We start from the raw sequence: 14,568 nt of genomic DNA, 5'->3' as shown, positions 1-14,568 counted from the left end.
TATTTGATATTCATTTTGTTAACATGGTACAATATTCACCAAAGTGACTACACCATGTTCCATGTAATTCGTAAATGGATTATCACTATGGTCTAACTCATAAGACTTTTGATTATATGCTCAAAACATTTTAATTTTTGAAAATTTTATTTCAATATTATTATATAATGATCCATATAAATATGCAGTACTTGCGTCTATATGACGCATGTCAACTCATTTGAATGTTAAAAATTGATTTTATCAATATATCATATAACAAAATATATTTTCAAAAGGTATTCAAATCTACCACAATGAATTTACCCACTTTTGTTCTAAAGACTCTACACTTTATATGTGTTAACTTCAAGTCAATGTATAATTAAATTCCCTTGACAAATTAAATTTATAATTGTATGGCCAACTGCATATAGACATATGTTTATATTTACGAATTTCAGGCTTTTCACTGTTCAAAAATAATTGTAAGCGTGTTTATCAGTAACATCTTTAATACTCCTCCATATTTGTTCATACTCATTCAAAAGCTCGTTATATCATTTTCCGGTACTGGATTCCCTTTAAAACATTATATTTACAAAAAAATGGATTATAGCTTTATTGAGTACGATTTCTTCTAGAGATCTATATTTTCACGTACCATGTGTATTTTCTTCTTGAGAATTTATCTTTGCATAAAAAAAAAAATTATCATAATATTTTATGTGCTTGAACTCGTTATTCATTTTACTAAATGTCCTACATAAACATAAACGATCGTTTTTTTAGTTTTACTATATTTAAGGAGTATTACCGGTCAACTTATTTTCAAACTCAATATTAACAAAGTCATTTTGGTATTTGAATATTCATTTAAAAATAGTATAATTCTTTAGTACAATTTCTTTTCTTTTTTTAAATTACATGTCTCAAATGCCTCTCTATTGACTTAGAAAACAAGCTAACCATAACTTATTTTTCATCTTTTGTCAAGTGAAATGCTTTTTGGAGTTAGAACTTTGCTATTTGCAGTTCATACCCAAAAACATTTCTCTCACTAGAACCCCTTTCCCACCCACTCCCCCCAAAACCCAAAACAGTTAAAAAAAAAATCAAAACATTTGAATTCAAGCAAAAACAAGGCAAGTTTATCGAAAGTTTGAGGCATTTTCAACTCATAAACATTTTTTGTGCATTGGGTATGAAATTTTGGTTGTAATTTCATGTTAAACAGCCCTACAAATCGGTTTGTATGGCTGTTTTTTTTGCCAAAATCGTGCTTCGTGATCGCCCAAACTGGGCGGCCACCAGCATTTTTCACGCCCAATTTGGGCGTGGAAAATGCTGGTGATCGAACGGTTTGGGCGTTCGGTTCGGCCATGCGCGCCCGGTTTGGACGTTTGGTTCTGCCATGGGCGCCCGGTTTGGGCGTCCTGTCTGGGCGTTCAACATTTTTATTATTATTTTTTTTTTTCAATTTTACTTATTTGAATATCTCTTATATTTGCAGGATGTCTAATTGGGTTAAAAAACTGAAGATGGGAAAAGGGAAGGGGGCCTATGATTCGTCCCCTGCGGATCTAGTGGAGGAGACTACTGCACAACGAGAGGGCATAACACATAATCGAAAGGTTACTAGTTCCACACGGCGTGGCGAATAGACAGTGATTTTTAAACAACCACGAGCACCTGCGGCGATAGAGGCGGAGGTCGAGGCGGAGGTGGATGCATATATGGATCCGCATGAGGACAAGGATGACGCAGGAGTACGTTTTCAGGGGCAATATCGGTTCCCAACTCCTGATTTTCCATTAGATGATGCAGGAGTACGTTTTCAGGGGCAGTATCATTTTCCGACTCCTGATTTTCCATTAGATGATGATGATGAGGACGTCCGACTCCGCCTTCTACTTTGACTAGAGTTGCTACTACTTCCGGTGGATCTACTCCTGTCCAAAATCCTAAATTCCGCCCCGCTTACAATAATTCACTGATAGAGGCTTTTATTGAGAGGTGGCTGCCAAACACCAACACTTTCATATCCACTAACAATTACTCCCCATGATGTGCATTACATAATGCATTTGCGAGTTAGTGGACATCGCCCTAACACTAACATGGATAAGGCACAAGCGATTGAGGCAGGTGAGAGAGCGTTTGGTATTGAAGGTGCACTTATGGAGCAGTAGTGGTACGGTGGCGGCCCCCAGTTAGATGAGTAAGATGTGATGTACGGTAAAAATTCTACGTGTCCACCCGAGTTTCGCGTACGAGCATATATAGCTTACTTGCTCAAAAAGCTGTTGTTCGTCGATAAAAGTGGATCGAAGGTGAAAGCAGATTTTTTTCCACTTTAAGAGCACATCAATCAGATTCACGAGTATTCTTGGGGTTTTGCTACATTGGCCTTTTTATTAATAAGTTTCGATGTTATGTTTAATATTCCGTATTATTATTTATGTAGTGTTGGATATATGAGTATTTTCCGTGCTTCCGGCCTCCGATGGTTAATGCACATGTACCGGGGGAGCCGTGGTGCAGGTGACGCATCATATCCCTAAGAACGATTCTATAGTTGTGGAGTACCGTCGACGTGTAGATTCCATGCGTGCGTCTGATGTAAGTAACAAGTTTAAATAATTTAATATTTGTATATTTACTATTTTTATTAATACATGTCTATTGCTACATACAATAGGTGAATTGGACGTCATTTGGGTTGAATGTGGCACGTGATGTTGACAAGACCGTCCACCACAAGACTATTCGATGGATAGATATTGTCAAGCCTTACATGCCCGATAGAGCTTTGCGTCAGTTTGTCTTTATTCTGATTATTCCGGCGCCCCCTATTCTTCCGATTCGAGGTGCTAAGAGGGAGAGAGAATTAACATCTTACATAGTTGACTACGAGCCTGACGATCAGTTTTACTCCCCACGTGCACATGTTTGATCGAGATTATTATGGTCGTTGGGCGTGTCCGCCTTGGGAGTCGGACTCCCATTATTTACCGTGGGTATCTCTACCGTACCCACCCCCGTATAGATCCTAGAGTCGAGTCGGTGGAGAGAGCGGAGCCATCTGCAGTTCCATTTGTATACGACATCACCCCAGTGTTGCATCCATACTTTTACGATCACTTCCCTCCGCCGAATATTCCAGGATATCACGCCATACCCGATGATTTCTTCAGGACGATCCAAGACATGTGCATCCCATTCGCTGAGTATTTACATCTGTGGACGCATCCAACCATCTCTTCAATGTGCTATGGTTACTTTCCACCAAGACAAAATTTTAAACACAAGCACATTAATCGTCTTAGCCCGAATCCTCTTTGACTTCGCAAATTCATTCAGGATATCATTAAGTTGATATGTTATTTGTGAATGATACTGTGCCCAAAATGTGTCAAATGCAGGGCCGGTCCGGCGTAATCGGGGGCCCGGGGCGAGAGTATAAATGTTCAGTAGTTCGGGGGTAAAAAAGAGTAAAAGAATAAAAAAAAATCACATTTATTTTTAAAATAAATTTATAAAAAAGAAAAAAAGAATAAAAGAGTAAATTTTTTTTTTGATAAAATTAGAAAAATATTTTTTTTAAAACCATAAAATATTTTTTTCACATAAAAATACATAATACATATATTAAAATTTTAAAATTTTGGGCCCCTATGAAATTGGGCCCTGGGCGTGGGCCCTGCTCGCCCCACCCCAGGGCCGGCCCTGGTCAAATGTACATGTGGACGCATCCAACCATCTCTTCAATGCTCTATGATTACTTTACACCATAATATGATTAAAATATGTTACATTTCAGTACACAAAATTGCATTAAGTTACATATTTGTGTTTAACAAAAAATAAATGCCTGCTAGTCGCCGTATTAGCCAAATGAAAAATATAATCCGTCCACGCACAAACAAATTTTTATTTGTATATGATCCAAGTGTCTTGGAGGTACTCGATCAACTATGGATAATTTGCGTACTCGTCCATCAAAGCCATGTAATTCCTGTTGAAATCTTCCTTACATAGCGATGTTACAACATTTTGTCACAGCCTCCGTACGAATGCAATCCCTTGCGACTTACTATTGCCCAAACATCGTGCAACACGATGACCCACATACATGTTAATGTTTCAAAGACATAAAAAATGATCCACGGTCAGAAATACATTCCCTAACACCAACACCTAGGTATAAGGTCTTCATTTTTATGGCGCATAAATACCACTCCAACAGTAAAATTATAACCCACAGAAGTAACACCAACAATCTCCAACAAAGGCATTTTGTATTGTTTGGTTTTGTAAGTAATGTCAAGTAGTATAACGTACGTAAACTTCCTTAACAATTGGACAGACTAAGGGTGAGCCCATATCAAATCAACACGTGTTGTTTCATCAGTACGAATCCACTTGTAAAAGTTGTGCTCCTCAAGCAACCCAATCAAATGTTGCATCACTGTATGATCACCCCTAGCTTCTTTTTTGAAATGATCCTTTAAATTGTATATTTGTTTCATATACGCATCGAGACCCAAGCCCTTTTGTTTTAAGTTAGCCATAATCTTCTTCGGCGGCACATGACTTTTTGACAGATCTTTAATAATTTCCAACTCCTTTTGAGACAATGGACACAATGAATTTTTGACATGCCCAAACGTATATACCGGATAATGATTATGCTTCCCATATAATAATCTGAGCTCCCAACTATCGACCAACCGTTTCACTCCCGCGTCCGGAAACCACAATGAATTTTTTTGCTACCAGTCCATCTTCTCGGGCGCAGTTGGGTTATTTGATGGTGTATCTCATTTCGCCCCAAGGTCACAAGTCAGGTACGTTTTATTTTTAGGGCCACTTATTTTAGCCAACTTTACAAACATATTTCTAGCAACGGACCTCGCCCAATCTACCATTGAGTTGTTGTAAAATAATCAGTATGATCGACTTCAGCTTCAGCCGTATTGTGTTGGTTTCCCTGAAAAAACGTAAAAACATTAAAAATAAAATAAAAAGCAAAAAAAAACGGGGGGGGGGGGGGGGGGGGGGGGGGGGGGGGGGGGGGGGGGGGGGGGGGGCGCCCAAGCCGGGCGCCGGAAGATGTTACACACACTCAGTTTGGGCGTGGACCGGTGTTTTGCACGCCCTAAATGGGCGTGGATCGGTGGTTTTCACGCCCAACTTGGGCGTGAAAAACAGCTTCGGGCGCCCAGGTTGGGCTTTTTGCCCTTTCTGTTCAAATTTTTTGAACGAAATGACAAAATTTTTACCTCGTTATGATGTGTGTCCCGATCTTCATCTGATGAGCTCATTTGTGTTCGTATATCACGTTAACAAAAATGACTTTATGCCAAATTATCTTCTATTGTTAATGAGAGAGGTTTTTTTCTAGTGAGAGAGGAGATTAAGTTTGAACTACAAATAGCAATTTTTTAACCGTAAAAAGTAAGTCCCTTTGTCAATTAACTCTTTATTAGTAGTTAATATTGTAGAATTGATACCACTCCAATCGGCAGGGTGTCAAATGTTCACTCATTTTATGATTTTCTTTTGTGTCTCGTTTTTTTTTTTATTATTTTTTTTTTTAGAGATATGAGAAGTCCATAAATCAGCATGAATAATTTCAAATGGAGCAACAGTAGTAGATTTTTGGAAAAAAAATGGTAGACGAAAATGTTTGCCTAATTGACAAGCATTACAAAGAGAAAAAACTCAAAAGTCAAAAAGTATCATTAACCATGGAAGACCTTCGTCTTGAAAATCACAACGAAGAAGAAGCAGAGGATAAATCACGGGATAATCTGGCGGATAAAGCCAACGAGAATAACGGAGAAGAAGATGAAACGGGGGATAAACAATCATGGGATAATAATTTGGTGGATAAAATCAAGGATATGATCAGTTACGAATTCAGAAACCCTAATTTGCTGCAACAGGCGTTCACGCACTACTCGTAATTGGACCAGGACAAGACCTCTACGACATCGTATGAGAGGCCCGAGTACATCGGAGACTCAATTCTCAGCTTTTTCATGGCGGAGGAGCATTTCAGGTTGTACCCCCATTTGACGCCGGGTCAACTCACTAAGCTCCGAGCCGCAAATGTTGACACGGAGAAGCTCACACGTGTGTATTTCAAGTACAAGCTCAACACGTTTCTTAATTATATACTTCTTATATGGTCTCAGACACTAAGTTAACCTAGTCGTCACCAACACCCTCCCCTCAGCCGCCGCTACCTCTCTTCTTCTCATGGCCGGTGACGAAGCAACTCCCCCCGCCGCCCCTTTTAATCCCTTGCACCTTGCTCATGTCATCTCCAATATCAAATCTATCATCCCGTCATCCTAGATCTCAAAAATCTCAACTATCAAAAGTGAAGCCATTTTTTTAAAATCACCGCTGGTCATTTCTGCCTCACCGATCTTCTCCATGGAAAACCCCGACCCGACTCAATTTTCGCCGATTAATGGCAACGCGCCGACTATCTCCTTCAACTTGGATTTATGGCACCATCTCCGATGATGTGTCGAGCATGGTTCTCTCCAAAACATCCACCGCTAGTGATCAGTGGACCGCCATCTCATCTCTCTTCACCGACAATAAAGATTGTCGGGCCATTCAACTTCAAGAGAAATTCAAGTCCCTCAAGAAAGGCTCTCTCTCTATTCACGATTATTGCCAAACAATCAAAACCACAACGGACAGCTTGGCCGATGTAAAACAACTCGTTCTACAAACCCTACACGGCCTTCCAAAAAATTACAGAACCGTCGTCAATCTCATCTCTTTTCAGAATACCCTTCCCACTTTTCTCCAGACTCGATAGCTTCTCCAGATGGAAGAAAATAGACTTGCTGAACCTGAGCAGACCGCTGTTGTTTTCTACGCCTCCAACGCGAACTGTCCGCCTAACAGTTGCAACAGTTCATACAACAGTTACCGCGGAGGTGGTTCTTCGCGTTATCAGCGCGGGGGTGGCCGGTCCAACCGTCGTGGAGGCGGTGGACCTAACCGTCACCCTATGTAACACTACAACTACCATAGTGTTCATAGCCAATCTCAACCCTGGCGCGCACCCTACCAACAACAGTAGTCCCCGTCGCTTCTAGGGGTTCACCCATCCACTCCAACATGCCTACTTTACTGGACCACCAGAACCCTACAACGGCTACTCGGTCCATGCCCAAGTTCATACCTAACAACAGCCGTGGCACAGCTCTCACAGTCCCATCAACTCTTACAACACTTCGTCCAGCAGTGCCAAGGTGGTGGATTTGGCAAATTGTTTGAACACGGTGACACTTCAGCAGCCTACCGACTCACAGTGGTTCATGGACAGCGGGTCGACCTCCCATATGGAACCACACTCAGGTAATTTCAATTTTGTTTTTAATCATAACAGTACTTGCCCCAAACATGTCGTCGTCGGTAATAGTTTCCCCCTCCCCATCACCCACATACTCCACACAATTCTTCCCACCACTCCTTTCCGCTTCACAAATGTCTATGTCACACCCAATATCATCAAACACCTTATCTCTGTTCGAAATTTCACCCGCGATAACTCTTTTTCGGTTGAACTTGACTCATTTGGTTTTTATGTAAAGGATCTTCAGAGTCGAGTCGAGATTTTCAGGTGCAATAGCTCCGGTGATATCTATCCATTTGGCGTCCCTTCTCCCACTTCACCTCTCCCTGCTCTCCTCACTGCCTCAACACCTTCGTCTCAAACTTTTGCATCGACGTCTAGGCCATCCTTGCAAACACGTCATGTCCCGTTTATTTTCTAGCACTTTTATTTCTCATAATAAAGACCCTAGGGAGTCTCTTTGTAATACCTGTCAATTAGGCAAACATTTTCGTCTACCATTTTTTTCCCAAAAACTACTATTGTTGCTCTATTTGAAATTATTCATGTTGATTTATGGACTTCTCATGTCACTAGTTTTACGGGTTTCAAATACTATCTTGTGTTAGTGGATGAATTTACCCATTATTTGTGGACTTTTGGATTTCGACATAAATCTGACGTTTTTGCAACTTTTGTCAGTTTTCATACCCTAATAAACACTCAGTTCCAACATCCCGTCTAAGCTTTACAAAGTGACAATAACTGTGAATTTAAAAATGCAGATTTTCAATTCTACTTTACCAAACACGGCATCCTAAATCGTTTTCCGTCTCTCCACACCTCCCCTCAAAACGGACACGCGGAACGGATGATCCGAACTATTACCAACATGATTCGATCCCTCATCTTTCAAGTTCATCTTCCTCCTACTTATTGGGTCGAAGCCGCTCATATGGCCACCCATCTACTCAATCTCTTACCTACCAAAATTACACAAAACCGGACCCCTCACGAAGCTCTTTACCTCACAAAACCTACATACTCCCATCTTCGAGTGTTCAGCTGTCTCTGTTATCCCAACGTCACCGCCACCACACCACATAAACTAGCCCCACGTTCTAATCCTTGTATTTATCTCGGTCACCCTTCCTCTCATAAAGGCTATCATTGCCTTGATAGATCCACTGGCCGCATCATTATTTCCCGCCATGTCACCTTCGATAAAACTCGTTTTCCTTTTGCTGAGTCAACTCCCCCCACAAACACACTCCCTATCTCTGACTTTGACGAAAACAGACACTCAATGTTTCTCCTCCCTCAGCCATTGTCCAACTGTTGCAAGAGTTTATCCAACTGTTCCAACAGTGCTCCACCATGTTCCAACAGTCCTGCAACACAGCCGACAACTGCTTCGCCTGAGGCACCACCTCTCGACCACGACCAGCTCACAGCCCATTCTCCTACTCCCACACCTCCCCCACCCTCTGCTCACCCTATGGTGACTCGCAGTAAAGCGGACATCCACAAACTCAAAATTCCATTCTCTCTCGTTGTGTCTTCTACCTCCCCAATCCCTACCAACTATCGCCAAACACTTCTTGACCAAAATTGGCGAAACGCCTTGATTGAAAAATATACTGCTTTAATTAAAAACAATACTTGGAATGTTGTGCCCCCCCCCCCCCCCCCCCCCCTCTCACTAATTTTATTTCTGATCAGTGGATATACAAACAGAAACTCAAGTTTGATGTATAATCTTACCCACTTCCGGGGATATTAATTGTTTGAAGCAACCTATTTTCCCATCTTATACGTATAAAGTATAATTGGTTATCTTTAAGTGTACCATAATAGTTCATCACTCTTTCTAGGGAATTGACGATGCAATCATGATATTCGGTTGATCCTTATAGGATATTTGGTTCTAACATTTTCAGCGCATTCATGATAGAATCCAATGTGCAATGTGTATTTCTTGGATGTTTGTTTTTTCATTCATTTGCAACTTTTGTATTAACTTCACGTTACCATTTTATCGATAAATGTATGTTCATGATGTTCAATTGATCTTGTAGGATATTTGATTCTAACATTTTCAGGGCATTCATGATAGAATTCAATGTGCAATGTGTCATTCTGGGATATTCGTTTTTTCATTAATTTGCAACTTTTATTAACTTCAAGTTACTAAATGCATGTTCACGATGTTAAATTGATCCTTATAGGATATTTTTTATAACCTTTGTTGTGCTTTCATGATAGAATTTAATGTGCAATGTGTCCGTCTTAGAAGATTGTTTTTTCATTCATTTGTAACTTATGTATTAACTTCAAGTTACTATTTTATCGATAAATGCATGTTCAAGATGTTCATTAATTCTTATCGATAAATGCATGTTCAAGATGTTCATTAGTTCTTAGGGCATTCATCATAGAATCCAATGTGCAATGTATCAATCTTGGACATTTGATTCTTCATTCATTTGCAACTTCTGGATTACCTTCAAGTTATCATTCAGAAAAAAAATAACATGAAGTGCCCCCAACAGGGCAAAAAATAATCAAATTCTTCCAAAATGCATATAAATAGTTAAGCACAAATGTTAAGTAGAGAGTTGTAGTATCAAGCTCTAACTAGAAAATATGTAGTACCCCACACAACCCTATTTCTCACAATCAATGTGAGCGTCATGAGACTCTTTGATAATGAAGCGTCAACTTCGCACATGAACAACAACAATGCAACCTTTGTACACAATCATTTTCAAGAATTTCACATTGAAACTCGATTTAATTTGATAAGCACATTTTATTAGTTCATAATAAACCTCGTGTATTTTTTTTTTATATTCAAAATTCATCAGGTCGGATATTTAAAAGACGTAATAAAGAGTCTAAGAAGATAAGATATTGATGTTCAAAATACATCAGGTAACATATGATCTTCAAAAGATAGATTGTCATTGATGCTCATACCTCAACACCACTCTTTGTATTCCCATAAGCAGAATCATTGATACAAAAAGAAGTCATCTAAAGTATTTAATGCAGCACGCGCCACTTGTATCGTCGGAGCATTGTCAGGCAACTAAAACCTGACGTCATTGTAAAACTAATGAGAGCCTCTGAACATGTCCAGTAATTGATCATTCGTCGAACGAGCCCTCCAATCATCAATCTCATCGTAGTTCGCCGACATTAATCCCGCCGGTGGCTCGGAACCCACAAGGTAAGTAGGCGCAAATTGAAGGTCGCCCTGCACATTCGGGTGAAGGGATGGTCTATGATTTTGAAAATGGGAACAAAATTGACAGTCTTACAATTTTGACAAGTGGAGTTTTGCCAATTGATAAACCTTGCACTAGTTGCGTTTGTGCGGACTTCAATTCCATCTCAGGAATCCTGGATTTGGGTAAGTTGTTGATTAGCAACCGGACCGGACTTAGATTGAAGAACACTGACGTGCTGCTACATCGCTGTATTGGGTGTCTGTCAATCGCCCACCGCCATTTGCTTGTATCATCTGAAATCTCTTTAGCTCTCATCACACATGTGCGTTGGTTGGCACAACAACCACAACAATTGCAGGAATGGGGTTCACGCCAACGGCTAGGTTCTACTCGGGCTCTTATGGAACCCAATCTGCCATTTTTTTTACAGATACGGAGGAGAAAACGAACGAGAGAATCAGAGAGAGTGAGAAGCAGATGAAACCCTAGACGCAGGCTTCTCATGTACTATGAACTCATATTAGATTGACTATAAAGCCTCCATTGAATCGAGTGCTCAAGTAAACTAAAAAAAATGAGTTTCAGTTCCTGTTTTCGCATTTTTTTCTTATCCATATAGAAAGGCATCCTCCGTTTCTGAAACTTCTCCATTAAGAGATATCGCTTGTGAGGGAGTTTGAGTTAGGCAATGACCCCAATAACCCCATTTATAGTACCAAATATCCCGGTCGGTACGTGTCCTATACCGAAATTGGGAAATCGAGCTACAAGAGGTATCTCTGAATTGGCTGCATAATCCTCAACGTGGTATTCACCGACCACCTCAAAGCATCCCCGCTCCAAGACAGTGAAGAGGTTAAAATCAATCTTACCACCGACACATATCTCATTATCTAAGATCTAAAAACTAATATATATTTTACAATCTTATCGATCTCAACACAAGATCGAGTGTAATATTTAATTTAAATATTTGTTTTGGATCTTAAAAAAGTCACATTGTTTCTTCTTTGTATTGACATTTGTATAATTATATGTATTTAAATTGGGTTTTCATTGATTTTTTTAACAAACATATGAAAATTTTGATTTTTTGTTGTTTATTGTGTTTTTTCTTTATTTATATTTCAATATGTGTTGTCAAAGTTTAATACATGTATAAAAAAGAAAGGGTAAATTACACCCACACCCCTGAGGTATGCTTAAATAATTTTAAGGTCCCTATGGTATCGATAATTATAGTCACCCCCCTGAAACGTAGTTAGAAAGTCTAACGGGATAATGCATTGGATACATTATTCAGATAGGGTTCTAATGGACTATTACTTTTAGCTAGTGGTGGAGATAACATAGAGTTATGGGGAGTAATGGGGTGACATGGATCCCCCAATATTTCTTAAATCACCCATAACTCTTTGTTGTTCCCACCACTTCCTGAAACCAATAGTCCGTTAGAACTCTATCGTAATAACGTATCCAATGCATGATCCCATTAGAGTTTATAACTACGTTTCAAGGGGGTGATTGTAATTATCGATACCACATGGACCTTAAAGTTATTTAAGCATACCTCAGGAGTGTGGGTGTAATTTATCCAAAAAGAAAAGTTGCAAAACATAAGACAAACATTACAACAAACTTCTGAATATTAGCTCAAAATTGGCTGTAAAATTTTTTGGATTGAGTTTTTGACAAATATATAATGAAATTATATCCTAAAAATATGTTGTGAACTTTCGAAAAATAACTGAAAATTGGCAACGAAATTTTGAAAATCGAGCATTTTTAAAATAATAAGTAAGTGACATTGTGAAAATTAAATAGGATGGAAATTTTGGAAAATTTAGTACTTATCATATAATATGTGAGTGAACTTGTGAAAATTTGCTGAATATGGAGATCAACTTATAAAATTGTCTTCGGATTAACGATTAAACGTTCTGAAAATTGGTGAACATAACCGTGAACTTGTAGAACTTAGTACAGTGAACTTGTAAAAACTAGTGCAATGAACTTCTAAACATCGGCCAAGAATTGACTATGAACTTCTTAAAATTGGTGAAAGTAAAGCTAAAATTTGGCAATGAACGTCAACATTGAACTTATAGCCTAAGTGTTGTGTCCTACAAATGATGCGTTTGCACAATTAAGGGGGATTAGCTAATAAAAATGCGAGCTACTTTTTTAAAATGAACAAGTATGGACTTCTATTGTCGAGATACACTATATATGTCTTTTCGTCTAAAATTTATATTCTCAATTTTAACATTGGAACTTGACTTGGATACTAATCGGCGCTTCATTCGCTCTAACAGTAAATATTAGCTACCAAACTTTTATTATTATTTTGATCTCTTTTATACTGCCAAGTTTGTCCAAATAATTCATAAGTTGAGTTTCAATGGATTGGAAGATCCTTAGAAAACTTTTTTGGATTCATCCCCATTTATTTAAAAAACAAACACCATTTTCTTGAGCTACCGGATATCTCCATAAATATCTAGCACTTTCCTAATTGGTTCAACACGAGTATTTAGAATTTTGAAACCCTCTTATATACACATAAATTTAAAGGGAATTGCTTTTTGCGGTTTGAAAATTGCTATTTGCGGTTTATAATAAAACCCCCCAAAAAAACACTTTATTTCACTAAAACCCCAAAACTTCCCAAAAAAGTCCAACCCCCCCCCCCCCCCCCCCCCCCCCCCCCCCCCCCCCCCCCCCCCCCCCCCCAAAAACGCGTAAAAGCCCAACTTGGGCGTCCATTCATGCAGTGCACGCCCAAGTTGGGCGTGCAAACTGCATTTGGGCGCCCGAGTTGGGCGTCCAATGCAAAATTTTTTTTTTTTTTTTTAAATGTTCGAACGCCCAAGATGGGCGTCCAAGGCGTGTACGAACGCTCAATTTGTAGGGCTTTTTAACATGAAATTGGTTCCGTAATCGACCTACTCAATGCATATTACACATAAAAGAGTCGAAATTACATCAAAAAATCGAAGCCCAACCCTTCTTCAAGCTTGATTTCGAATTTTCGATTTTTTCTTTTCTTTTTTTTTTTGCTATTTGCAGTTTTGGGGGGTTTTAGATATTTTTAAAAGTTTTTGGGGGTTTTGTTAGAAACCGCGAATAGCAATTTTGTGACCGCAAATAGCATTTCATAATTCAAAACATGACAAACAAATAAAGTATCAAATAATTTACCATTAAATGTTGTGGTTACATATGTTATTAGTAATGGTATACTAGCATATTGGCAATATGATACGTGTCCAAAATACGGATATCTCGATGTCAATTCTCTGTGTTAGATGTTTAATTGTTCCTTGTTTTAGTATATTCGTTTGACGATTGTGTAGGATCAATTAAAAAAGACAGCAAAACAAATGTCGAAAGTGGATTTTAGCGAAATGTGGCGCGGCTCGGTATTTCAAGCATAATCTCACATATGAAATCCAAATTATATGATTCAAGTGGGATTGGATAGCTAAAGGAAAGAACCACAACTTTTGAAAGAAAGAAACAATCTCTTAAAGGACCGATGAATATCAATCGCAGCGATGCAAAATCTGAAAACCCCTATTTTAGTACCGATCGATCGGTTAATCGCCACCATTTGATATGTGATGCACTGCGATAAATATAACCTTTCGAACAGCGGTGGGGCAGCAGATTTTGAGAGAAAAAAAAAAGGCATTTTGACCACAACGAAAGGAGGCTCGTCTAGGGTTCTCCTGAATCATAACCGTCAACTATAAACCGATTAACCACAGGCCAGTTCCATAGTCATCTCTACCTGCCTTTCAATTTGTTATGTTTTTCCTTTCTGTAACTTCTGAACAAGCTTTAGTAAATTTCTTATTTGTTCAGAAATTAAGGCTGTGATTAGGAAGCTATTTTTGGTCCCGTTGTACACCTCTCATTTCTTGAGAATTTAAGCCTTACAACGATGCCAAATGATATCCAAACACACCAAGAAACATAATGACGGGT

This window comes from Erythranthe guttata, chromosome 9 (assembly GCF_056151865.1).
Source record: "Erythranthe guttata isolate IM_541 chromosome 9, IM_541, whole genome shotgun sequence".
NCBI classification, from domain to species: domain Eukaryota; kingdom Viridiplantae; phylum Streptophyta; class Magnoliopsida; order Lamiales; family Phrymaceae; genus Erythranthe; species Erythranthe guttata.
Note: the sequence above shows the minus strand (reverse complement) of the source record.